The sequence below is a fragment of the Taeniopygia guttata genome, chromosome 4, assembly GCF_048771995.1.
Source record: "Taeniopygia guttata chromosome 4, bTaeGut7.mat, whole genome shotgun sequence".
Classification (NCBI taxonomy): Eukaryota; Metazoa; Chordata; class Aves; order Passeriformes; family Estrildidae; genus Taeniopygia; species Taeniopygia guttata.
Genome location: NC_133028.1, coordinates 56,929,787 through 56,956,203, shown reverse-complemented (window position 1 = coordinate 56,956,203; position 26,417 = coordinate 56,929,787). Strand labels below are relative to the sequence as shown.

The 26,417-nt window shown below is 43.5% G+C and overlaps 1 protein-coding gene across 6 annotated transcripts in view; it reads right to left on the bottom strand.

The window, feature by feature from the left end:
• ARHGAP24 (Rho GTPase activating protein 24) overlaps positions 1-26,417 on the bottom strand; it is a 186,448-nt gene that overhangs the window by 47,951 nt on the left and 112,080 nt on the right. Inside the window, exon 1 of one of the 6 annotated variants that reach the window (XM_030271807.4) lies at positions 22,762-23,031. The exons of 3 other annotated variants lie outside the window; for them this stretch is intronic. The gene's annotated coding sequence lies outside the window, so the exon portion shown is untranslated. Of the gene's footprint in view, positions 1-22,304; positions 22,445-22,465; positions 22,612-22,761; positions 23,032-26,417 lie in introns of those variants that run through there. 2 more of the 6 variants (XM_030271808.4, XM_072928657.1) reach the window with 2 other exon arrangements.

Sequence of the window (26,417 nt, the reverse complement as noted above, 5' to 3'; positions counted from 1 at the left end):
TATTGCATGCGGTCACGAAGCTGTTCTCAGCCTAAATCCTGTGCTGAAAATATTGTAAACACACCATACACAAACAGTCTGTGCTTGAAATTCAAAGTGAACAATTATCTGATTCATAAAATAGAAACAAAATGTCTCCAACAACAGCAATTCAAAGTAAATCCAAAACATCCATCAGAGAAATTAATGAAATTACAGACTCCTAAAAATAATGGCAAATCATGAAAAGAACCGACTCAGCAGCTCTCCAAGTCTCCCTGAGTGGGTAGCAGTGGAGGCATTTCAAGCTCAGTTGCTTAGTGGGAACCTCCATTCCATTCCTAGCTTCAGTAACCAGTTTCAATCAACAGGAAAGCTGAGCTAGGAATCAACACAGCTCCTGACTCCCCCTGGCTGGTGGGGTGCCCTGGCCACACAACAGGAGGGAGCCACACTTATCAGGAGCAGCATGAATTTCTTCTGTGAGAACAAAAGCCACAGGAAGATAAGAATCTGGCTCCTTGTGCACCGGGAATAAATGGTATTTAGACCCCAGTGCTTCCTGAAGGACAGACTTAAAGACTCCAGCAGGCTGTACCTGCCCAGCAGCAGTGGACTGAGATTTGTTTCTGTGCCCTTAACCAGACCTAGGTCCTTGCACTCCCCTTGAAAACACAGCCAGGACTGAAACACAGCAGTGGGAAGACATAGGAAGCACCTGAGATTTCCAAAATCACTAGCCAGGTGTGTGAGACCTGGTAGCAGCATCCATAGCCTCACAGGTCCCAAGAGATGCTTCTCAAGTCTGTCAACAGAAAACTGGGCACAGAGAACCTGTCTGGGTGGACAGCCACTGAGCTATGTGAAATACCATGGGGATATTTCAAGTTTTAAAAAACGAAAGTCTACACCCCCAGGAACCAGAGATTGCAGCAATGCTACGTTGCAACGTGAGGAATTGGGGACAGAAATCCCAAAGTATTACACAGAAACTATGGTGATAACCAGTGGGGCACAGACCTCACCACAGCCACAGGGTCAGTGGCTGCAGTGACCCTGTGACCCAGTCCCCACACCATGCTCTGCTCACAGAGGCTGCCCAGGGCGCTCCTCTTCAATTTGAGACTTGCCAAAAATTTGTCCCAGCTGCTCAAAGAGGTGCTGGGAATTAATCTGCTTCTGAACAAATAAATTCCCTAACAACCTCATGTGCTAGACTGCAGGAGCCAGAAGCAAGACACAGAGTTTTCAGGACATCCGTTAGCAGCAATAAGCATAAATCCATTATGTGTCTTACCAACTCTGGGTAGGTGATGTATTTTCCCTCCTGTAAATCAGTCCATAGCAAATTAAATCCCTAATTTCACTACAGGGATTTGTATTAGCTTCCAGCAGCCTTGACTTTAAGCTGCTTATTTCACCTCAGACATCACTGTTTCATTGATTAGAACATATAAATAGAAATGTGTTTCTGCATCAAGACTTCTTCTTCTGTATTGCACAGAATGAAAAATGTATTATGGGACTACACAAGAAGTAACCAGACAATTCCAACCCCAATATGAAGTGCAAGTTTGGAATATTTCCACTGAGAACAGTAGGATTAAATTTGTCCAAACATATTCATAGAAGGCATTTGCATGCTGATTTTTAACTTACAATGAAAATGTAAATCTCACTCCTGTTATTTCTCAATAACTACTCATATCAATGATAATCGTGTCATGAAAGAATGTACAACTGAATATACTAGAACAAAACACATTACTCAAAAAAAAAAATTAATTTTCAATTTTATGGAAGACACTGCAGTCCTTCTCAGCTGATCTTCATAAAAGATGAACAGATTTTTTCTTTCAGTCATCTGTAAAAATTTAACTATCAGAGGCAGGCAGGCAGCTCTGCAGGCAGCTGCAGGCAGCTCTTGCAGTTCCACGCAACGTGTACACTGTGTCAGGACCTGCTCCAGAAACCTTCCTGCTGCTGAGAAGCACCTGGGTACCCAGCAAGCTAATTTCAGTGCATGAATCCTGAGAAACCAGGGCTGGAGACCAGGCAACTGATCCATCCCTCATCTTTGCAGCACACAAACTCTACCTTGTTGTTCCCCCACTGTCTCCTGCTGCCCTGAGAAGCCAGGATGTAAGGGCAGAATGGGCCTTGCCAACATCCAGGCTGCGCTCTGCTGTCCATGTGCCATTTCTGGGCAGAGAATTCAGGATACTCAAGTTTTATATTTGATGCTCTGTGCCTCTGAGTTTATTCCACTTCTTAGTATTAATTACAATATTTTCTTAAATAACTTGTTGAGTATCTATCCCTGAAACATATTCCAATGTATTTCTTAGAGTGAAATTTATAATCCTTTAAAAAGGACCTTCCAGGATACTCAGTTACCTAGGGCTAGGCATTTTCATTGCACTTCTCTCTGGACTAAACCCAGCTAACCAAGCTGCATTTATTAACCACAGACAATTACTTAATCCACTATTTTCATAACAGGGGCCGAATCCCACACAACATTGCCACATCACTTATTCTCTCCTACGAGAGGAAGAAGGATGATGAGGCATCAATACTGGTCCTAATTGTCAGAGCTACAAAATGCCAGTTTGCAATTAAACTTCCTTCCCAGTTTGGGTTTTGCTTTGACTCTAGATCTCATTATAACATACAGAGCCATTATGTCCAATGCTATGCCATGCTAAATATCCTGCTACGGGGTACTTAGGGCAGAACACCTTTCTAATTATGGAAATTACATTTCTATTAGAGTTGCTGCACACCATCGCTCTACTGAAAATCTGACACTGAGCGTTGCTCAATGCATGAAAAATCTGATTTATCTATTAATTTATTTAAAGTCACTTTCTGCTTACTTTGCCAGCGCCTTGAGGAACACCACACTAATGGAGAGGCTCTGCAGAACTCCTGAAGGTCTTACAAAAATAAGATACAATAATTCAGCAGTCCCTGTAGAAATCTGGAGTATTTTCAATAACATTATTATTGAAAACTAATAAAGGAATCCCTAGCTTGCAATACAGGTATGGTGGTACTGCTGACAATATTTCATTAAAAATTCCTAGAGGGCAGCGGGGATCCAGCTATGAAGACAGCACTAGCACCCAAAGCTCTGAAGGGAAGAAAGCAGATTTCTGGCTATCATTTATTTAAAAAGAGAACCCAGACAGGTTCTCTGTGCCTCATTCTTTCAGATATATTTCCAGTCCTTCAGTTCATGTAAAGCACATGTTAAAACACACCAAGCTGTTTTAAGCATTTCAAGCTGGAGTAAAGTTGTCTGTCAGGTTTTACATCCTTAGATACTTTACTTCAGTTTTGATTCATGTAATTGTCACACTAAGTTGTGGTAGAAGGAGCACAATGAAAAAGGCTTTAAACCATGCTGTTATGGTTTCCTACCTCTTGATATGACAGGCATGTTATTACTGCACAGTAACTGCAGTATCTATTAACAGTGATACTTCCAACTCAACACACTGTGTCTGTAATTCAACTTGGTAACATATAACCTTGAGTGGTATAATTGCAAAAGAAAAATGAGATGGAATTACAAATTTACTTTACTCTGACATATTTGAGAAAAACACACAGTTGGTAAATTGTGAGATCAAGAGAGTGAAGACTGAGTGCCTGGGGCTGGAAATGTAATAATGTACTTCATCTGACAGCTCCCAGCCCAAACTTGCAAGAGGTGTGTGCAAACTAAGCTGTAGTGGACAGGCTGCAGAAGCACAAGCTCCAGGTCACTCAGTGGCCATGGTGGCAAAGCAGTTTATCTGCTGCTGACCAGCACCAGGCAGTGCATAGTCCGTGTACACCAACTCTTCTTTGGCACTATTCACAGGGGCTGTATACCACAGATTTTACCTGCACACCTAAAATTAATGATAGAAGAAGGAAGGAGAAGAGCCTTTCCTTTCTATGTTCAAGACACTGAAAACAAATGTTAACTGGCAGCTACAGTTTCTACTAGGTGCTTTAAAGCATTTGGATAAATATGTGCAGCCATAAACATTGCAGATGGGCCTCCAAAACTTACTGACTACAGCAGAGAAACCAGGGGAAGAAAGCAACTGTCCTAGAAATATGTGCATGTGCATGGTTTGGTCTTGTTCAAGAAAATGAGGGCTAACAGGAGATAGGGCTCATCGTGCTCAGCCCAAAGCTGGCACACAAAGGCACACAAAAGAAGGAGCACTCCATCCCATTGGCCAGCTACAGACGATGTTTCTAACTTGATGAGGATTTTACTCAGAATGAAACCCTGCACTACACCCAGCCTTTGGACTCCAAATGCAATGAAGCACCACTGGGATTTATGGTCCTGAACTTGTATTATGTGCAACAATCTGACAAAACTCTTATTTCCCCTCTTTTCTGTTCACTTAGCCACTTTTATGAATATCATTACAGATTCATAAAAGTGCCTCAATAAAATGAGGCTATTACAGTCCCAAGCAATTTTGATTTGTTTAAGACAACACAAATGAAAAATGAGAATGTAAAATATTTATACAAATGACATTTTACCATTTTCCACACTAAAGTGGCAAGAGGAGAATGAAAACACAGTTGACACTGAAATTCCTTCTCCCAGTAGGCAGAAATTAGAGATCAATCATACATGACATAGAGTTAAAAACCAAAAAAAGTCAGTGCAGGAATTTAACCATGCTGTGACTTGCATTTGCAGCTCCAGCCTCATTTCTTTGAGCACATCTTCACCTATAAGTGCAGCAGAAAAATGTGCAAACCAGTCTCTGTCTTGGCTTCCCCATCCCCATTTCTGATTCCATCTAAGTTCAGATTACAGAAGGCAGTTCTGAACATGACATGCCCACATACTGCTGATGTGATGGGTGTGGAGATGCTTGGCTGAGGACTGCTGGCCCTAAAGGCTTGATTCCAGTTATGCTCATGGTTTAGCACAAGGCCCAACTATGTTGGCTCTTGAACTGATTGCTTTGTACTTCATTTAACCCTTATGGTACACATTAAATACCTTGACTGTATTAGGAAGCCATTCTTAAGGCACACAGCTGCTATGGCAACAGCTTTTGTAGGAAGCAGATGTTCCACTCTCTCCATAAACCCAGCAGCTTTAACAGCACCTTGTGCTGTTGGTGATACCCCAAGGAAATACTGCAGTCACAACAAGTGAACCAGGCAGCCTGCTGCCTGTCATCAGCACTGCTGTTTCACTGGAGACATCATTCCTAAATAGAGACCCCAAAAACAAGTTAAATAGCCAAGGCTGCCTCACACAGGGATTACTTCTAAAGAGAGCTGCTGAACAACAGCAGGTCTACTCTATTCTCAGCACCTGCAAAAGGCATTAGCAGCCATCATAACTAGCACAGTGAACAAGCATGGAGAGGTGCTGAACAACTGGCTGCTGCAGACATGGATTATTAACAAACAGAGGCCTTCCAAGGTTGCTGAGCACCCCTGGCATATTTTGATAAGAACAGAAAGGCAGCCATTTCTTTTCATGACTTCTTGCAGGGGAGCCAGCCTCATGCTGGCACAGCCATAGCAACCCAGACAACAACAGAGCATCAAGGCAGATGAAATCACAAAGACAGAAATGCAGAAACTACCCAACTGAAGCATTTTCATTAGTTACTGCCCTGCACCAGAAAGCAGCACCTGAGCCCCTTCCCCTAGAAACACTTAGTTGGAGCTGAGTTTGAATCAGGACTTCGTGCCTTGAGTCCATGCTACTTTTCACGTAGCATTCACTTGTAAGCCAAGTGTTGTGATCACACAGGGAAGAGAAGAGGAGACTTAACTTTCAGCTCTCAGGGTGACAACAACTACCTCCGAATAGCTTTGGCATACAGCTATTTATTGTAACGCAGGTGTGGAGCTCCCCTTTACAAGAGGCCCCTTAACTGTAATGATAACAAAAGCCCATTATGAGAAGGTAAAGACGCTAGCTGCTAGCAGATGCCAAGTTGCTAATGACCCCACAAAGATGAAACCAGAGCCAGGGCTTAACCAGCTAATAGCCTCAGCAGATGCCATTGGGCCTGGCTCTCTTGGAGCAAGAGGAGGGGATGCACCAGAAGCAGCCACAGCTCTGCCTCAATGACAGAAGCCTTTGTGTGGCAGCAACGCTGTCCAGCCAGCTTTACAACCACCCATGTAGCTGTTCATCCCCTCTGGGGCAGCAACAATTAAAAGATCTCTGTTGTACTTGAAACATTGCTGCTTCATTTTCATTAAACTATCAACTGCTATTTCAGAAGAAGAGTCAGGAAACAAACCTCTGCTTACCTAAGAAAAATACGAAAGAAAACTGCTATAAATGAAAATTTGTCCAGCCAAATTAATATGAAAAATAAATTATTTATTTTGCAATCAAATTTTATCTAGCCAGCCACAAGGAAAAAACAGAGCCGAGCCCGGGGTCGGCCCTGGGTGTGCAACAAGAAGTCAGCCTCAGCAGAGGTTTTCCTCCATGCCCACACACCTCCATCCTGGCACAAGCGGTTTTTATAGGGACAATTCCGCCTGAGGCCAAGATTTCAGCAATCAGTCTTTTCTTCTATTCAGAGTCCATATGTTAATAAGATTTTCTTTTTTGGTGATGAGAGAGAACAAATCAGTGTCTGGAGTTTGTTGAATCCCTTGATGAAATTTACAGGAATTTGGGAACGCTGTATATTCACATGTATCTGCCTGAGGATTTCCATGATATCCATCTTGGGTTGTTCACGAGAACGATCAGCACCTGGGGTTTCTGTATCTCCCCAGACATGGCCCATCTCCTGGCGAGCTGTACTTTCTTACTTGTAAATCAGTTTCCAATATACACATGGTCTCACTTGCACTTGTGAGGGTGGGGGGGGGATTGGGGGGGGTGGGTGGGGGGGAATCCTAATACAAACATGTATATTTTAACAAGTATTCAATATTACATATATCATATTAGAAATGGCGCGAATTATAAATGCCTCCATCCCAAGCAAAGCCCTCTGCTCTACTGATTACATTTAGCACCACCAACATGCCTTTTCCCCTCATCTTCTCTCCAGCCTGGTATCAACAGCCTGCCCCAGGATCTGTCAATTAACCTTCCACAGGAAGATGTGACCTGTGATGCACCAGAGAATTATGCTTTTATTTTTTGAAATGCATTGGCAGTCCAGCCAACAAAGCACAACAGGTTCCCTGAATGAGGCTGTGAGGTAGAAGGGCAAACAGCCACTGAGACTCCCCTAGTCCCTGCCTAGGAAAGCAACATAAGGTGAGACTTGAGGAGAGGTCCTCAAGCTCTGTGTCACCCACACACACACACATTTGCATGGCAAAGAGAGGAAGGGAGAAGGAAAACATGGTTCAGGAAGCTACAGAAATCAGGTCTGCTTCTAATGGAACCTGTTCTTACTTGGGGAAGAGGTTGAGAATGTGAAGTCACCATTGCTTTAACTCCCCCCATACATAGGGAGGGGGTTCAGTCTGCTCTGTCCCTGGGCAATCACGGACCTCGGCTTTCATTGCTGTTGTTTATGGAACAACAAATACCTCTCAACTATCTCTCTCAATACCTTTGATCCCCACATAAATCTTTTTCTTTGTATATGCATCACAGGCTGCAGCCCAAAGACAATACACTCTTCTTATCATCAGGTTTTTTCTGTCATGTATATAATTCAGTTAAGAAAGGAAAAGACACATCTGTGAGAGTATTTTTCAGCAGTTTACTGTAGACTAGGAAAGCAGTTATTTTCTTTAGCTGCTGCTGTTATATATCAAAACGTGTAGATAGGAAAATATTAAGGTATTTATAGCTGCGTGAATAAGTGAGTTTGTGGAAAGCTGGCCAAAAAAAGCCAAACAGTCCTTTCACTGACTGAAAATGACAAGCTTTTTGGCTTCCTTGGTAAAACAAAACTGCAAATGCTCATTTCAGGGCAGTAAAAATACACCATAAAACAATATTTAAAGTACTTTGTTAATGTAATGCCATATTTTAATAGCAATCTTGATAATATTAGAAGCAATATGAGGTTCTTTCTAAAGGAGAAACACCTGACCTGTTATTTGTTGGAAACGTCATACAAAATCTACTCATACTTTTTACCTGACCCCTTTGGGAAATTCAAATGCACTCCATGTACGACTTTAGTTAACCAAGAGTATCAGGCATGTGTTCCAGCCCTCTTCTACTAGAGCACCCAAGCCCTTAGTAACACAAAATACTTTATCTGGTCTTGTGTGGTCAGGGCAATACCCAAAGCTCCCTGTGGCTGCAGGCAGCACCCACAGTCTGAGTGCAGCTCCCCAAGCAGTGACTCCTGTTCCATTCCTCACTTCCTCTGCTTTCCTCCATCTTCACCCGTTTTATGACTAGAGTAAAACTAGTGTAATCACTTAAACATTCATTATCACACTGATACCTTGTCCATGGGCACACTGATTGCTACCAAGTCATTTTGACATTGTGCCAACACATTACCTGAGACCTAGCTGCCAACTGTGGCATTTTGCTTATTTTATAAGCAAGATGGCATTTTGTAATTCTAGTAACAAACCATTAAGATGGGCAATTAAATCCATTATATGGGGAATTAAATGTAAGGCATAAAGAGCAGCAGCAATTTCTCTGGTCTGTTGCTGTACAGAACCAGACAGACGTGTTTGTGTTGTTTGGTTTAGCAGAAGGATCCCAGCAGCAAAAAAGGAGACTCCCTGGGCCAGCTGGGCCAGTCTGGGCTGAAGCCCATGAAATGCTTCCCAGTTTCTTAACCTGGGTCAAGCAACTACCTGCCAGCATAAAAGCTGATCTGAATCTCAATGTTTGCAAATGATCTTTCGGTTCATTATGCAAACAAATGTTTCTGCCATTCCAGCTTTGAACTCAATGTATACTTAATAGCCAAGCTAAAATCAAAGCCATAATCACTGAGGTGGAAATGATCACAAATACTGTTTAATATCCCAAACTGGCGCCTTTTGCTTGCTGAGCTCAGGGGCCAGCACTACCATGCTGCTTGTTTGGGGGGTATTTCTTTGGCGCTCACCTGCAGCCACAGGAGCCAAAATTGCAGCGCCTGGGCCTTCAATTCTAGCATTCAGATCTGACCTCCAGAGCTAATGCAGGTGATCTGCAGCATGGCCCCTTTCCCTCTGTTCTACTCCTTTATCTGCACTTGCCTGCTCAAAGCCCCTTTGGACAGTTAACAGCTTCTACTGGTCTCATTTCTCCTCTCCCTCTCTTCCACCCATTCCTCCATAGGAACCAGTCCTGGTTTTTCTCAGAAATGCTTCCATACATCTCCACTAAAGGGAGACTGTGTCTTAGCCCACAAGACAGTATTTAGCATACTGCAAAATGTTTATTTTCAACTAATTTACACTTTGTTATTCTTACAGTCATCCATCTCTTACATTTTTCCAAAGTTCTTCAGCTGGGAAGGGAAAGTTAGGTCCGAAGATTGTAAAACAAGCTTCCACCAGGAAATAAGTTCTTTCAATTGCTCTTTTAACAAACAGGGAAAGGATTTAAAAGCCAAAGAGAAACAGAACAGTGGCGACAGCCCTGACAGAAACCTGTCTGATAATTCCTGCCTGTATTTCAACATCCCCTCAGCCACAGCACATAATATAACCATTCTCTTCTGAGCAGACTCAGTCAATATTAATTAAAGGCACAGGCATTTTAACATAGCCACGAGGCTGCTTTCTCCATCTTTGTGACAAAGGCATCACTTTCTTGCTCCCTCTCTTCCAAAATAATCTCCATCCCTGAGTAAATTTACATTTCAAGGCAGAATGCAGAAGGTCTCCAAGAACCTCATTAAAGTTCTCCTTTCACTGGGGAAGACAGATGTTTTTATTTGCCAAAAAACAAATGGAGTCCCAAACCAGGGGCAAATGTCTGCCTCATGAAGGAGAGAGGTGAAAGGGTTCACGGCCGGGCAGGTTGCAATTGCTGTCTGCTGTCTGCAATTTGCTTTTGCAAAAGGTTAATCCCTAACGTGTTTCAAAGAGGCAAACACCAACCTGCTGCACATGCAGCTGCATACAATGGAAAGATTTTTATGGCCAAGGACAAAAGGTCAGGGACGCTCATCACGTTCACATTTCTCCTGGAAAGCCACGCTGAACAGCAAGCTCCTGAATATGAGCCTCTGTCCACAACAAAACAAGTACAAACTAAGGAATATAAAGCTGCAGTGCTAGGAAAAGGGCAGGAAAGTACAATGTGCAGCTGCTGTAAAGGACTCGTTAGTCCCAGGCACCCCATACATTCCTTGTATTGAGCTATCAAGCTATGAAAAAAATGAGCCATTAATAATTGGATTTGATAGACATGTGGTTTATAGAACCCTGAGGCTTGAAGGGCCCGATAAATAGAAAGAACACATTTTTGTGAACACTAGTGCAAAAGCAGAACATTTCTTGCCTCCAATACCCCAAGCATTTAAGTTGAGCCTCAAAACATTTTTAGATCCTATCCTCTAGATTATCCTTGAGAAATTCCTCTAGCTCCTAGTACAATTGGTGACCTAAATCTTGTAACTGAACTACACTACAGTACACAACAAAGAGCAGAACCACAACAATACAGGCTCTTCAGGCTATCAGTGCTTGCATGACTTTTACACACCTTGGGATCCTGCTTTCTCCAGAGGGACTGGCCTCAGCTGATCCAGGTCCCATTTTAGAGTTCCCACTGTGTAAGTCAATGCAGATGTGCTTAGCAGGAGCGCTAAGGGGAGGGCAGGTCAGAGATGCCACTGTCCTCTCTGCACATATTGTACAGTCTAACCCCCGAAAATGAGGCAACTCAAGCATGAGATACCAAAGGAATTACGAAGGACAAGTTCCCCCATAGACTACTGTGCTGAGGGAGCTGACCCATGAACAGAACTGCCTTCTTCAGCATCTGGGCTAGAATCAAAGTCAAACTGGACAAACTGGAGGAGTCAGTTCCTTCCAACTTGGTGTCAGCAATGAGGATGGAAGAAAATCTTACACACAATGTAACACCAAAGATAGCAGAAGGAAGACTGAAAATTTCAATGGAAAATATTGAGAATTTAATTATAAAAGCAAGGAGTATTTTCCATCCAGATCTAACAAGTTACCACCAAACATTGATTGAGTACTATAGCTCTAATTCCATACAGCAAGAGACTTGTAGATTGCTGAAATTATACAAAACACCATCCTTGCAAATTACTCTGCCACTTTTACCTCTTCCCAAACCTCTGCAGCTATACTTTTGGGCAACTGTCCTGACCTTTGGTATAGGCAGGTATAGAGCTGATACAGGTGCAGCCATTCCTTCCAGATTGTTCTGCCATGCTTCCTTTCTAACAGCTCCCATCTCACCAACCACTCTATTCAGATAAAAATGCTGACAGCTGAACTATAGCACTGGAAAGAGAAGGTGCCACAAATAAACCTCCAGGTCATCTGAAAATTGTCTCCGAGAGACAATCACAATAAATCCCAATTTCTTTCTTGAGTTATATTACCAGCTCTTTCCTCAGAGCTGTGTATAAGAATACCCTGGAAAACTATCATACTTCAGTATGTTATTTCCTGTCTATTTACAAGAACAACAGTTTACCCTCTAATTCTCTTTCACTTCATCCATTTCTGAATCTGAGCATATCTGCTTCTGCTGCATTAAAATCTGTCTTATAGCAGGCTTATGTTAAAAAAACAGTGATTTTTGTGAAGTCTCTGACAAAGAAGCTGGTATTTTGTTTGAAGTATGAGAGTTACATTAATTTTCCTGTTTGCTGACAACTTTTCAAACTACCACAATTCTATGCCCCTGTGATCTCTAACAGCTAGAGCATGGCTACAGAACATATTTAACACATTCTTGGCTTGTTCTAATTCTGATCTAATTTTGGGAAAGTTGAGAGGCTTTTTCCTTAACCTTGTGATTCATTCTTGATCGGAAAAAAAAACCCAAAACACATCCATAAATAATCCTGCCTTGCTGTAGGACTTACTTAAACAATTTTCTCCAAGAAAGAAAAATAATTTCTATTTCTGCTCTCTAAAAAATGGAGACTCCAGAACCAGGCTTCTCTTCTGTCAGGAGCGCATGATGACTTATGCACAGGCTCTTCCACAGCAGACACAGTGGAAATTTCTCATCAGGAAGCAATGCCCTGCCCCTCAGCTGGAACTGCATTATAGCCACAGGCCCCACATGCTCACTCCAAGGAACTGACCAAAGTTGAAATTCCCACAATACAGGTAAATTTCAGCAGATCCAAGCTTTTGGAAAGAGATTCCAGCATATACTCAAGTGATGTAAACATCTTTGTAAGACTACAGATCACAATGCTGACAAACCCATTCAAAAAGGAATACAACAACAACAAAAAAAAAAAATACAACAAACTTCATCTGGTGATATTTAGGCTGGGAGAACTTGTAATATAGATTTTTGGAAAAGGGACTTTTCCACCTCACCATGAACACAATGTCCTTTTAAAAGCTGCTGCTGCTTTTACTTGCCCAGGACAAAACCAAAGAGTACACAGAGTACCTCTGCTCCTTACTGCTGCTGTTCCTTTCCAGTCCCAACCTCTTTTCCAGTTTTCCAGGATAGCGTGGATGCACTGGTTTTGTCCCAGCTCAGTCCCACATTCAGCTACCAACAGACCATATCAGTGCAGCTCTCCAGCACTACTCAATGTATGTTTTACTCCCATTAGGGGAGCTCAGACTGCTGCCTGAACAGCCCTGGACAAAGATTACGCTGCCACAGCGGTTTCTAGGCGGAAGAGCCATTTCTTGTTAAAGCCTCTGATGTCTGCAGCAGCATGGAGCTGCCTCACACAGCCCCGTGCCCTGGAAATGGGCAGGGGGAGTGGGATGGAGCTGCCTCCCAGGCAGCTGGCTGCCAGCCACAGAAGAGCAGCCTTTCCTTTGAGGCTGCTGGCTGAGGCTTTTTTAAATCCCACTTTACAAACGGCAGCTTTGATTTGCCAGATGTACAAGTGGCCTACAAGAGGGGATGGCAAACTACTTAATTCCACAGGTTTAAACATACTTGTTTCTTTTATGGTATATGTGTATACAACCACCATCTTCTCTGGATATTAAATGTCAAGCAATGAATCTAAACGGATTCTTACCCTTTAGTCATGCAATTCAGACCACAGTGTAGTTTCAGCTGCACCAGGAGATGATTTTGAGTGTTCTGAATATATGCAATGTGCTCAGAATTAGCCAAAATTCTGATCTAATATGAGTTGGTAGCTGCAGAAGTAAATTAAATAGGTAGAAAACGCACAGGGGCATGTAACAGAAGGGATGGACAACAAAGCAATGATTTTGTTATTGTAACACTGAGGTCAATCCTACAGATTACAGAAAATAAACATACCTATCATCTGGTTTTACAATGCTTGTATCTCAGTGCTGAAAATGCTCAGGTACCTACCACCAACAGGGTGTTATTCAGTAAATTACATTTTCTAGACTAAAGCTACATTTTTATCCTCAAGCCTGTAAATTCTTGCCAAACTGAAAGCTAACAAAGCACTATAGAAAATTTTAAATGGTGACATCTCAGCATTTCCTCTTCCAGATCCAAAAATGAATCAGCTAAGCAGTCCTGCATCTTGACTGCTTATGGCTAAGAAGCCCTTCCTGATCCAGACTTTGGCTGTTAAATAATGGCTTTAGCCATATTAGTTACAGAAAAAGTAAAGAAAAGTCATTATTCTTATTCTTATGTAGGTATTCCACCACTGGAAATACTACCATGAACTCTGAAGATAGGCCATCAAAAATAAAGGTCAGGTCCACTCTGTCCTGACCCTGGTTCCTGGCTGTTTAAGTCAACACACTTCCACTAGTTCATAATAAGATGCAAGAGAAACACTGGTTCCATCTGCAATACAGCAGACAACACAGGCAGACTACAGGAAAAAGGGATAAGCAGCAGGAGAGTTTGTGGGACTTTCCCACCCAAAAAAAACCCCAGTCTTTTCCAAGCTGGAAGAGTTCTCACAGGTAGGTTCCCTGCCTGTACTACCAATTTCCTGCTGTCACAAAAAAAGGAAATTTCAAACTTTCTGGAATATACCTGGAATTGGCTGACAATTGGTTGACAAGCACTAAGGCATTCAGCTTGCTAACACTCATTTCCTACAGGTCTGACACCCAGCAGAGGCATGGCCAGGTGTGAGGCCATAGTTCCTACCGCCTATTCTGGCTGCAGCAGGGCTCGTTTGGGTTTGATGCATCATCAGATGGCTACGGATGCAGTGTAACAGCAAGCACCAAGTCCAAATCACTCTCACATTCCAAATTTAACAGCAATAACCACAGGAGATAAGGCAGAGTGTCCTTAAAGCAGAGTCACCACACCAATTTCTTATACAACACCTACCAAACCTATGTTCTGTGAAACAATGGGATGAAAGTTTCACCTATGTCTTCCCATGCCATAGGTGATACATACCCCACTCCAGCCTCTTTTAGTTCAGCTGACTGACTGGGATGGTTTGTTTGCTAATAAAGTGTTTCCCAGTATTTACACAGCGGATAGTGGGCTTGCCACTCTTCATTTCATCCCTGTTTTCCTGTGGGTTTTAATGAGTGTCACCAGCACCTGCTTTTGTTTTAGTTTGTTTTAAATCACCCCCTAACCTATCACAATTCTTCACTATCAGCCAGAATTATCAGTTGGTAATTCTGTTGAAGTCTCTAGGCAAGAATTCCAAACAATTCTAAGTGCTAACTGCTGTTTCAATAGCTATCCTGTGCTAGCACAGTTCAAGGCCACAGGAATCTCTAGTGTCTCCTGCTTTCCCTCCTTTAAGGAGGCTTTCTTAGGACAAAGCAGCTCTCATGATAGGGACATACTTTTACTCTTGATCTACTGAGCTGAAATAAAAACAAATTGTGTCCAAGCCTTCTTTCTAGTGTCCCTGTAGAAAAAAGGTGATTTATTTTCTAGGAAAATATATGTGAGCTGCAAACATCAAAGCAGTAATAATTTAGAGTTAACTCCTCATCATTCTCATTTCACCTAAATCAGCTCATCCAATTTGTTGCTGCATGACTGCATTTACTATTATACCTACTTAACATATGCTGGATAAAAGAACGTGGCAAGGGCTTCAGGAAATGAAAGTTTTGCCTTCCTTGTCCCAGCCGCTCCTGGCTTCTTTGCAACTTTCACAGTCAAGAGCCTGCTTTGTACAAAGCCAGTAGTGCTTCAGCTCCTAGTGAAGTGTTTTTCAGAACACCAGCAGCAAGGACTGTCTTCCCCTGGCACTTCTGCACTGCCACCCTGACACTGGTTCTTGTGCTGTCCCCTCTTGCCTTTGCATTAAGGACGTTAAAATGCAGAATAAAGCCTCAAAGTCTTTCCAACCTTGTCATTAGAGCCATTCTACTCTGAGGAAAAATAAACCACCAGGTACTCAAGGGTAAAAAAGAACTTCCACGTGGTGTGGAGCACAGTTGAAAGGATAGACACAGATTTTTCACACAGCTGTGAAAGGACAATGATGCCCTGTTAAGCTTCCTTCCTTGGTGGTCCTTAAAACTAGACATCATATTTATATCATTATCAGTACATACGGTAATTTCTGCTCAAGGTTCTATGTGCTGCCATTTTTCTGATAAAGTAACCAACAACAACAAAGTGGAAATCTGTTCCCCCTTTCAGGACACTCAAGACAGAGTGAGTATCTTTTGATCAAAATGGGACTGAAAGTCATCTTAACACTGTACAATCCCTCTTCCCAAAACCTCCAGTGACTGGGCCTGGCACCAGCAACCTTGAAGAAGGGTCTGCCCCCGACAGCCCGTTCAGTCTGGTCTCTGTTTTCACCAGGCACAAAAGGTGACAGCCTGACAAGTGCATTAAAACTTTAAGCTATCTGAAGGCAGCCAGACAGAAACTTTGTGTACAGACCACCCCCCAGGGGTCTTTTCTTTGATTTAGCTTCCTAAAAATAGCTCTTTAGAAGGATTTGAGGCTTTTTTAACCAGTTCTGAAAAGGCTCTCTCATCCATAGGCTTTTGTTGCTTTCAGCAACTTACAGGTCAAAAAGCAGAAGATATCCTGACAAAAGAAACCTGACCTACATCTTGCCTCACTCTGCTGGGTTACATCATTCCTATGCATGCTTATGTAAGAAAGAGAAATGGTGCACACCAAAGAGGGTTCAGGAATCCCAGCCTCCGCTGCTGCCTTTTCAGTAGCTTTTCACCCAGCATTGGTGAATTCCTTTTAAATTTCTCTACCATATTTTCCTCTTTCTGCAAAAAGCAATTAAGAATATTTACTTACCTCACAGGGGAGAGACAGTATTTCAGTTAATTATATCTTGTAAAGACTCTAAGAACACCCAGTGAAAGGCTTTATAGGAATGTGGAGTGAGTCATAAACTCAGAAAATGCACCAGCACAGACACAAAGGTCATACCTGAAGTGAAGTATGTCAAATAAGTACCCCGTTTAAAGAAAAAAAAGTTGTCATTTCAATAACTACAACATGCTGTCCTACCATACTTTAACTGAGATTTTACAGGACACTTACCAGAAACTCAGTAATTTCACATGCTACTTGGTGAACTGGAAGGAATGTAAATAGATAAATAAGGTGATTTGCAATCAGTGATAAGTTTTAGAAACCAACTAACTATAAATATTGGTTTATTATCTGCTTTAAAAAGACAGAGTGAGCACCCACACAAGGAGAAGCAGAAATGTCTCTCGCTACTACCTATTGCTGTCTTTAAGTTAAAGCCTCCTTTCAGTTTTGGTGTTAAAAGCAGAAATCAGCTCCTTTCAGTACAGTAGCTGAAAGCTGCCAGTGCCTCGGTTCTTCAGGGTCGAAGGACAGGATCTCCCGAGCTGCAGGGGAGCAAACAACAGGCAGACAGGGGCAGGGGGGTGTGCAAGGGCAGGGGACAGGCTGCTGCTTCTACCACGGCAATCTGCTGGGTTAGCTGTAGATTTTGCCCCCAAGGGGATTTCACACTAAAGCAAGATCCCATGCCCCGATTTAACAACGTGCCAGCTGCCAGCCGACCTGCCAGCATCACAAGTCAAGTCACGGATCAGGGCACATACCTCAGAGGCCTTGATGTAATCATTACACAGCAGTGACTGCACCATTTCTCAAGTACCCACTGCTGCCTCGCTATCCTTTTGCTAAGCAGAAGGATTCAAACGCAGCTGGGACCACGACCTGACCACCTTGAGAGAGGGAAGGCTGGCAGGTGAGGATGACCCTGCCAGGAGAGCCTGGCACTGTGCAGTTGTACTCCTTTTGGAAAGCTGGCCCACAAAATGCTTTTGACAGTTCACTTAGTTGCCCTTAAGGTTACTAAAAGTGTATGCAATTTGTCATCTTCTCTGCCCCAAATCCCCACAGCATTTGTTTCTTTACATGTCAGCCTCAGGGTGTTAGGTCAGGTTTTGTAAGGCTGGGAAGAAGTAGAGGAGTAAGGCTGATGCACTTGCACAGCTGCCTTTCCTGTTTTGCCTGATGAACATCCCACTCTTCAGGGCATTCAAAGCCCTTCACAAAGCAGACAGATCCCACCAGCGGCTTCACATCCTTTCAGGACCAGACAAGGACTGTTTAAGGTAAGAACTTCTTAGGTAAAGGATCTCAGCATCTTTCTTCTATTGCTCCACTGCTTCCATCAGCTCCTTCTGCTCTTAGGCAGCGTCCTATCCCTCACCTCTCCCAGCCACAAAGACACAGGCTCTGCCATGTACCAGAGTACCCCAGGGGAAAGGCAAAATGAGATCTGCCTTTCCTGGTCGATCTCCCATCATTTGGAGGCAGGAAAAAGACAAAGATAAGACCATATTCATTCGTTCCTCTCAGATGTCAGTATTTAAATGCACTGGTTTTAGCCCAAGATTCATTCCTGCCAGTACTGGTGATCACAGCATGATCTGGGTAAGGTGCGCACCCTGATTTCTGAAGGAAAAGCATGTGAGATGCAGCTTCCATGGGCTGCAGAAAGACAGATGACACTATGATTCAGCACTGAGGTTGCTTGCTGGCACTGTCTCCTCACCATTATCATCCTGTTTCTGAAAAAAACCCCAAAACTTATAGTTTGCTTAAATCTGACCAAGTGAACTTCTATAACTCTGGCTCCTCCATCTAATGACTGCAAAACTTCCAACCACAGTATTTCTGATTCACTCATATGTGTCCAAAAATCCTACTTAGAGGCTTTTGCCAGTGGCAACCGAGATGAAAAAGCTATTTGTGGAAATGAGAAAGACAATATGATGTGGAAGAGGGAAATATAACAAACCAGGGCATAATCTAATTCCACAAGAATGAATTCTACTTTCAAACCTCCTCAGATTAAATTTAAATGAAGAAAGTATTTCCTTAGAACACATTTCTCATTTGAAGCAGCCACATCTCTCCTGATTCTGAGTGCCTAAATAAATATATTGCACACACCACTTTAAATAAGGATAGATTTTTCCATTTTCTCTTTGACCATTTATTGCAAGCTCCAATCCTACTGCCATCTCTCCCTTATTTTAAGTCACTCTGGGCCTATATTTTACACCTTCAACCTATCATTGTATTAGTTTTCATGTTAGTAGCATGCAGTAACAGAGACGTCCAAAGCCACTAATCCTCCTTTTATACTGAAACAAAGACCTCAATGGCAGGCCATAGGGGGACATGAACAAATGGTGCCAAAATACACTCTTTTCTCTAGTAACACAACACCACTAATTGGCTCCCTAACTGGCTGAAATTTAAAATCCACAAACCAGCATGGTGAATTCTTACTGTTAGAGGAAACATTTTAGAGATTTGTTCACTTAGTATTGGAAAGCTAGTGCTTCCTCATTACAAATCCAACACATTTGCAATGGAGATATCCCATGGAGGAGAAAAAAGGAAACCAAGTGAAGCCTGAAGCAGACAGCAAACAAGGAAGCTGAAACAACTGCTGGATGTTGTTAGCTCTTCCACACATTTTCAGGAAACACTCTTAGCACATAGACAGCTGAGTATTACCTGTATTTTCCTGCATGAGAATGGTTCAAAGCTGCATTAGGGGACATTTAGACTGGACATTAGGAAGCATTTCTTTACTCAGAGGACAGTTAAACACTAGAACAGGCTTCCCACAGACGTGGTTGTTGCCCCAAGACTGATGCATTTGGACAATGCCCTCAATAACACGCTTTAACTTTTGATCAAGTGAAGTGGTCAGGCAGTTGGACTGAATGAGCATTTATAGGTCCCTTCCAAATGAAAAAATCTGTTCTATTTCTAGTCTATTCTAGCCCATGCCATCTCTAAACATATGATGCTTATTTTTCACAAACATTCATTGCTGATACTAGCTACCCCATTTTTATTTATGGCTGAGTGTAAAATGTCACTTTAGGTATTCTCGCATCATAGAAACTGGACTTTTTTAGCTTTGTGTACAAAATCTCCCTCTTTGCCCTGCTGTCAGATGGGCTGAAAAGCGCACTGGTCCCAGATGTAGATGCATACCTGGAAAAGGGGAAGGTTTCACAGGCGTAATAGATAGAGCAGCTCTTATGATAACCCAAATGACCTCAATGTGTTCCTGGTCATTTTCAGAGTCTGACACTTACTTTTATCACTAAATAAAACCCCCACATAATTCACAAATGTGTTGCCAAGAGAAGGTTCTAACTGCTCCTCTGCCAGAAGGAATGAATGCTGAGAACTTGCAACTTTCTACATGCATGGTATTAGCATACTTCATAACTGTATCTTGAAAAAAGAGGGAGCTGCAGTCTATGGATAATGCTCAGGTTAAGTACTTCAGTGATCTGCTACCATCTGACATTCACAGACAAAAAAGTCAATGACTTCATTTAATGATTAAAATGAGTTTGGTTATGTATCAGACTTGGCTTAAGAAGGATGAGCTGGAATTCATTAGAAAATTATGTTTAATTTATAAGCCACTTCGTCTTGAATTAGCTAACAAAGATCAGGGGGGGGAAAAAATCAAAAAACCCAGAAAGCTGTTTTAAAATAGATGAGATAATTATGACTTACTGTGCTGCATTCAGAGGACATGGGAAGAAAAGAAATCTGACACCTGCTCATCTTTAGCCATAGCTCAAAACCAGTATTTCTCTGAATGGACATTTAAATGACATTGTCAGTCTGGACTTTACAGTTTGCTTTTGAGCTGCATCTCTTGGATTTACAGCCTGCGAGAGATACCAGGTGCAGAGCTTATGTGCAATCCATCACTTCCCAACTGGTACAATAAAGACAGAAAGATACCTCACCTCCTTCAAATGAGATTTCTGACCTGTCTCAGAACCTGCACAAACACTGAAGTACAAGTGTAACCCCATTTAGGAAAGAGATGCCCAGTGGCATCAACAGGTCATCCTGCAGAGCACAGGAAGGGAGCTCTATCCATGAGCAGCTCCAAAATTACGGTGTTCCAACACACCCTGCAGGGCCACCTTCTCCTGCGCTCAAGGCATGATGTGTGACCAGCAGCACAGCATCTCACCCACTCACCTAACTAAAAGGCTTAAGGGCGTGAGGGAAAAGAGGGCCTTTATATCCAAAATCGTATAAACACATACTCACTTATTAACAGTTCTCAGAAGCATTGCATCCCTTTACCTCTCATATTCACACTGCCAAACACCAATGGAACTGTTGCTACTTTGAGCTGTCCTCAAGCAGGGTATGGACAGCATCTATAGATAGCTGAGAAGGACTGCAGTATCCCTGAGGTAATGGAGTTTTCTTTTGAGGGCCATGTGTCTTTCCAATAGAGGTACCAGAGTATCAAAATTAGGCAATGTAGTTAGTCATGCAGAATGTCCCTTGTACCAGGCTGATCCCAGCATGTACCAGACAAGTAGATGGAAAGACACAACAACACTGATTAAGAACCACCCAGTCAGCCTTTCCAGCACTTCGGTAAAATTCGTGCATTTGATCACCATAAGCAAACACAGAGCTTTCACCTACACTGACATGTGCAGCATGTCCCAGAGAAGTGCCCTAACACTAAAACATTTGTCACTGAAGTTTTAATAAAATCTCATCCATCTCTACTTTTTGCCCAAAGAAAACCCAAATAATTCATCTTAATTCCTCTGAAAGTATAACAAGTTCTAAACCATGCAGACTCAGTTTACTGAATTCAGGCCAGGGAGTAATTGACTTTTCATTCTACTTGCCTTTGTTTTAGTAACTAGTGCTGAAACTGGCAACTAGTGATGAAGACTATTTCTGGAGGATAAAAATCTGGATTGGACAGAACCAATGAAAACAAAACAGGGTATTTCAATTTTTTTTTAGAGAAGCACCAAAACATTAATTGTTTCATCTCATATGAGCATGACTGATTATCAGCTAATTATATGAACTGATTTAATGCACAAGTAAGCCAACACATGCTACAGCTACTCTGCTTGTACCATCTGCACTGTTAATATACAGATGCACAGATCTAACAGGAGTACACTAAAACCCCCATTATGGAAGTGCCACTCCACCTGTCTTTTCATATGTACCTTAATCACAGCTAGGGCAGAGAATGTGACTCCAGAAGCAGAGAGTAGTTTGGTAATACACATTTCTAGTACATGGAGAAGGCTGCTACAGCAGGTTAGCGTGCTGAAAGCCTAACAGGATCTAAGAACACAAAGTTCATGGGAATTCAGCAGCTCCCCTTCCTTGTTTTTTCTACCAAGTAACTCAAGGGACGCAGCACATCGAGCTATTTTAAGATAATGGTATCATTAAGGGTGAAACACATGTAGTTATTTTAAAACAAAACAATGCAGCTAAACTGCATCCACGCTCACTCCGAAGCCGGAGTCTGACTCTGAAGCAAGGAATTGCCGCACAGCCGAGCTGAAACAAAAGGGTGCAAATGCGAGACAACAAAGCACTGCCCCGCTCCCCACGGCACTTCACACAAGCACAACTTTCCCTGCCGAGCCCCGCTGCCGCTCCAGCAGGCCGGGATCCTCATTCTTAGGGCATGCTGGCAGAGGTTGTGGCACAGCAGCAGCTCTTAGAAGCAAGCGGGCAGGAGGCGGGCGGGACGCAGCCGGGATCGGGCGGCCCGTCCCGCCGGCAGCGCTGCCGTCCCTCCGGGGCAGGAGCGCTGCGGAGCCTCCGCCGCTCACCTAGCAGCGGTGGCTGAGCCCGGGCAGCCGCGGCAGCCGCGCCCTGGCGCCCGTCCCGCCCGGGACTCCACCGCCCGGGAATGGCAACCACCGCGCCCAGGAGCAGCCGCTGAACCCCGGGACCGGCTGTCCGCGCCGGGACCGACCTGAGGGAGCGCCGAAGCGGGGTCCGGCGGGCCGGGGGTCAGCGGCGCTGGGGCCGGGGGCTGCCCGCACTCGGACACGGCCCGGGCAGCGCTCCAGCCCCTCCGGCCGCTCGCACCGACCCCCGGCCGGCTGCAGCTCCGACTTGTTCCCGGCTACTCACCCAGGCACTGCCACGGCGGGGCTTCCACCGCAGCACTACGCCTTCCGCTTGGGAAACTTATCTCCCTCCCGCTACTGCCATTTGCTAACTTGCCTAAAGATCCTCTAAAACCCCAGAAAATACTAGGAAACGAGAGGAGACGACTTAAAAGCTGACGGTCAGGACAGGAATTTATGGAATGAAATCTTTAAGGGCAGGAGCAGATAGAGCCAGCCAGCTAACGCTTTCATGCCCTGACTCTGGCCAGCAGCTTCATTTCGTGGGCAAACCAAGGCTTAGGAGATGATTTAAAATACCTGCTCCTGGCGTGTTCCTCTGTGCATCAGCCGGAGTCCCTGGCGTAGCCAGCACGCTGCCGTGCCTCGTCCTTCTGCCTTTTCCAGCAGTCCCCTCAGGATCACTGTGTCACGGTTCCCTAGGCCTTACAATCAAGCAGTTTGTTGTAAAGGGAACTAAAAATAGCACTGAATTTGTCACTGGAGCACTTGCTTGAGTGAAGATAGTGCCAGTCAGCCCATGTATTAGTGAGCCGTACAGACTTCTAATACAGCCCAAATCCTCTTGGAAATACAGCCATTGACATTTTTAAAAGTTGGAGGTGGGTTTTTTTTTTTTTGGTTTTTTTTTTTTTTTTTTTTTTTTTGAAAGACAGCACAAAATAAATCTTCTTTCTGACCACTAAAAGACGAACTGAGTGAGGTTGTTTTAAGAATATCCTCGGGAAAGAGTGAGTCACTTAAGCTGCTTTTATGATAAAAGATCCCTGGAGGAAGTATATCTCCTTAGTCCCTGAGCTGTTCAGAGATCCGTATGTCCTCCTGCAAATCAAAGTTTCACACTGTTAGGGTTTGTGTTGTCTGTAATAGTAGGAGCAGCTGTTTCCACTGAAGAGTTAGGACTAGCATGGGAAACAGAGAAGGATTTTATCCTGGCCAACACCTCAAGATCATCACTAACAGAAGCATATGTCCTGTGGGGCACTGAATAAGATCTGCAAAAAAGTCTACAATACAAAATGGCCCATAAGGAAAGTTTACAGCACAGGCTGACAAGTCCAGAAAAAAAATTCTCAGGAGGAATTACTTTCTGCAAAGCTTTTCATTGCTGTGTCCTGAAAAAAAAAATCACTGAAGACCTACGTTGCAGAAGATGTCATTCAAGACAAGATGCCAGAGCTGCTGCCAATATCTGAGCTGGGATGCCAGATGCAGATTTGAATGTAAAACTTCCAGTCTGTGGATACCAGCCTCACACATATTCACACTGTGTCACACAAAGAACTGGGAAGGGGCAGGTGATGGCTGGCAGCAGCCACTGATGGCATTCTAAAAGTGATTCTCCTGGTGGGTGCTCCAGCCGTGAAGTGTGCCTGACAACAAGCCAGGATGTCTGAACCACAGCAAGTTAAGTCTTACTAAAATACATCTATTTCAAAGGAAGATTTTAGGATAGAAGTAAACACTAAAAAGTTGGAGATTTACTGGGAATATCAGAGGACAGACGCTGTGTTTTGTTTCACTTTCATATGAAGAAGCTGATTGTTAATGTAAAATTGTCTCCCACACTTGTTTCTCCTCATAAGCCTTTGAGCATTCCTTGGATTTTATTTGTTCTGCAGTAGAATTGTAATATTTTTGCCGTCATGAAAGGGCTGATAAATTCTTTCTACTCTTTTCTAGTGCTGACCAAACACACTGGAAGGCATCATATAACATCTATGTAGCAGCAGAGGTAGCCACAAACAAAAGTGTCTTCATTCCTGCTCCACTCCCCAGCTATTATTTATAGAGAGAAAGAGCATTAACTGAGCACAACGTTCTCACTAATTTAGTCTTACTTCACCATCTGTTACTTCCCATGAGTTGATCCTAATGAGAAACTACTTCAAAACACATTTGAGGACCAGCTGCACCCAGTGAAGTCACCATGGAAGAGAAACAGTCCCCTCCTAATACATCATATTCCAATGTTACAAAGCAGTTCCTTCCCTACCAAAATCCATGGGAACACGGCTGTTAATATGAACACAGCCCTAGGTCACAGCCTCTTGCAGTCATGTTAAACAAGTATCACACTCAACATTGTTTTTCTGAAAAATTCACAATTCCACCCAGTTGGAAGGGCAATGAGAGAGTTGCAGACATCCATCCCCCAGGTCTGAGCAGCCTGCTTTCTGGACCTGCTTCTCCTCCAGTGAGTTCATGGAATGATCACAGAAATTGGAATTGCCCCAGGAATAACATATGACCATTACCCCATACCTTTTCGATGCAACTCCTTGTAAAAAGAAGTCTCCATCTTTATAGGCGCTCTTTAAATACTGGAACATGGTGATATAAGGCCTCCCTTACACCTTCTTTTCTCAGTGCTGAACAAACCCATCTCTCTCAGCCTTTCCTCATATGGCAGTCCTTTGATCATCTTTGTAGCCCTTCTCTGGACACACTCCAGCTTGTCTACATATTTTTGTATCATGGGGACCAAAACTGAACACAGTATTCCAGGTGTGGCCTGACAAGCAATGAGTAGAACTGGATAACAATCCTTTATCTCTGCTGGTGGGGCCCCTGTTGGTGCATCCCACCATCCCTGTTGGATCTCTGCCACAGTGTTTGCTCATACTGAGCTTTTTGTCCACCAGGATCTCTTGGGCCCTTTCCACACAGCTGCTTCCCACCAGGCAGATCACACACAGACTGTGCTGCACCCCTGGATTATGTCTTTTCCAAGGTACAAGACCTTACACTTGGCCTTGTTGAGCTCCATAAGTTTCAGGCAGCCTACTCTTCCAGCCTATCCAGGCTTCTGTCTTCCCCTTCCAAGGGGTGGGTCTCCCTTCTGAAGTGTCCCCTTCCCACTCAGTTTGGAATCATTGGCAAACCTCAGCAGGGTGCACTTGGTCCCATCACACAGATCACTGTGAGGATATTAAACAGTTTTGGGCCCAGTATCGATCCTTGCTGGACCCCACTTGTGACAGGTCACCAGCCTGAAGAGGAGCTGTTTACTGGCACCCCGTAGGTGCTTCTGCCAGCCAGTTCCCCACCCACTGCAAGGACCACTTGTCTAGATCATAATGTGTCAGTTTGTCCAGGAGGAGGCTGTGGGAAACCAAATGGAAATACCTGCAGAAATCCAGGTAAGCAATGTCCACCACATGCCCCACTTGGACTGAGCAGTTCCTTTGCCATAGAAGGTGATCAGTTCTGTCAAGCAACACTTGCCCTTGGTGAATCCATCCTGGCTTTTCCCAATGCCCTGCTTCATGCATATTGTGATAGCTCCTAGGAAGATTCCTTTGGTTACTTTCCCAGGAACTGAAGTATCACTAATGGGCATGTAATCTCCTGGATCCTCTGTTAAACTCTTCTTGTATATCCAGGTGAGTTTAGCCTTCTTGTAGCCTTCTCTGATGTCCCCTGATCTCAAAGATTAGGGAGAGCAGACTCATCCAGCTATCTCAGCACGCTAGAATGGATATTGTCAAGGCCCATTGATCTGTGGGGTCAAGCTCCTGAAACAGTTCAGATACCAACTCTTCCTCCCCCAACAGTGGTGGGTTTGTGTTTGCAGCAATTTGGATTGTTGTTCCCAAAGCCTAGGACCCAGCAGTGCTGGTGAGATGGTGAAGAGAGTGTTGAGAACTTTTCAGTGTTGTTGGTGACTTAATTCACCTCTCCTGTTTAACAGCCAGCCAGTGATGCGAGCATTCAACAGTTAGCCACTCTCCAAAGAGTCAGATGTTGGCTGACACCATGCATGGAAAGACGAGTGGAAATATTGGACCACAGCTGCCAAGATTTAGAGCTCACTACTGAATTCGCAACAAGACTGCTACTGCCAAGGCCCTGCAGACAGCTGAACCACATCACAGCAAGTATGCATCATTTTCCATTGAATTGTTGAGGTTAAACCTCTCTGTCCTCCTGAGAAAATTTCTTTCTGAACATCC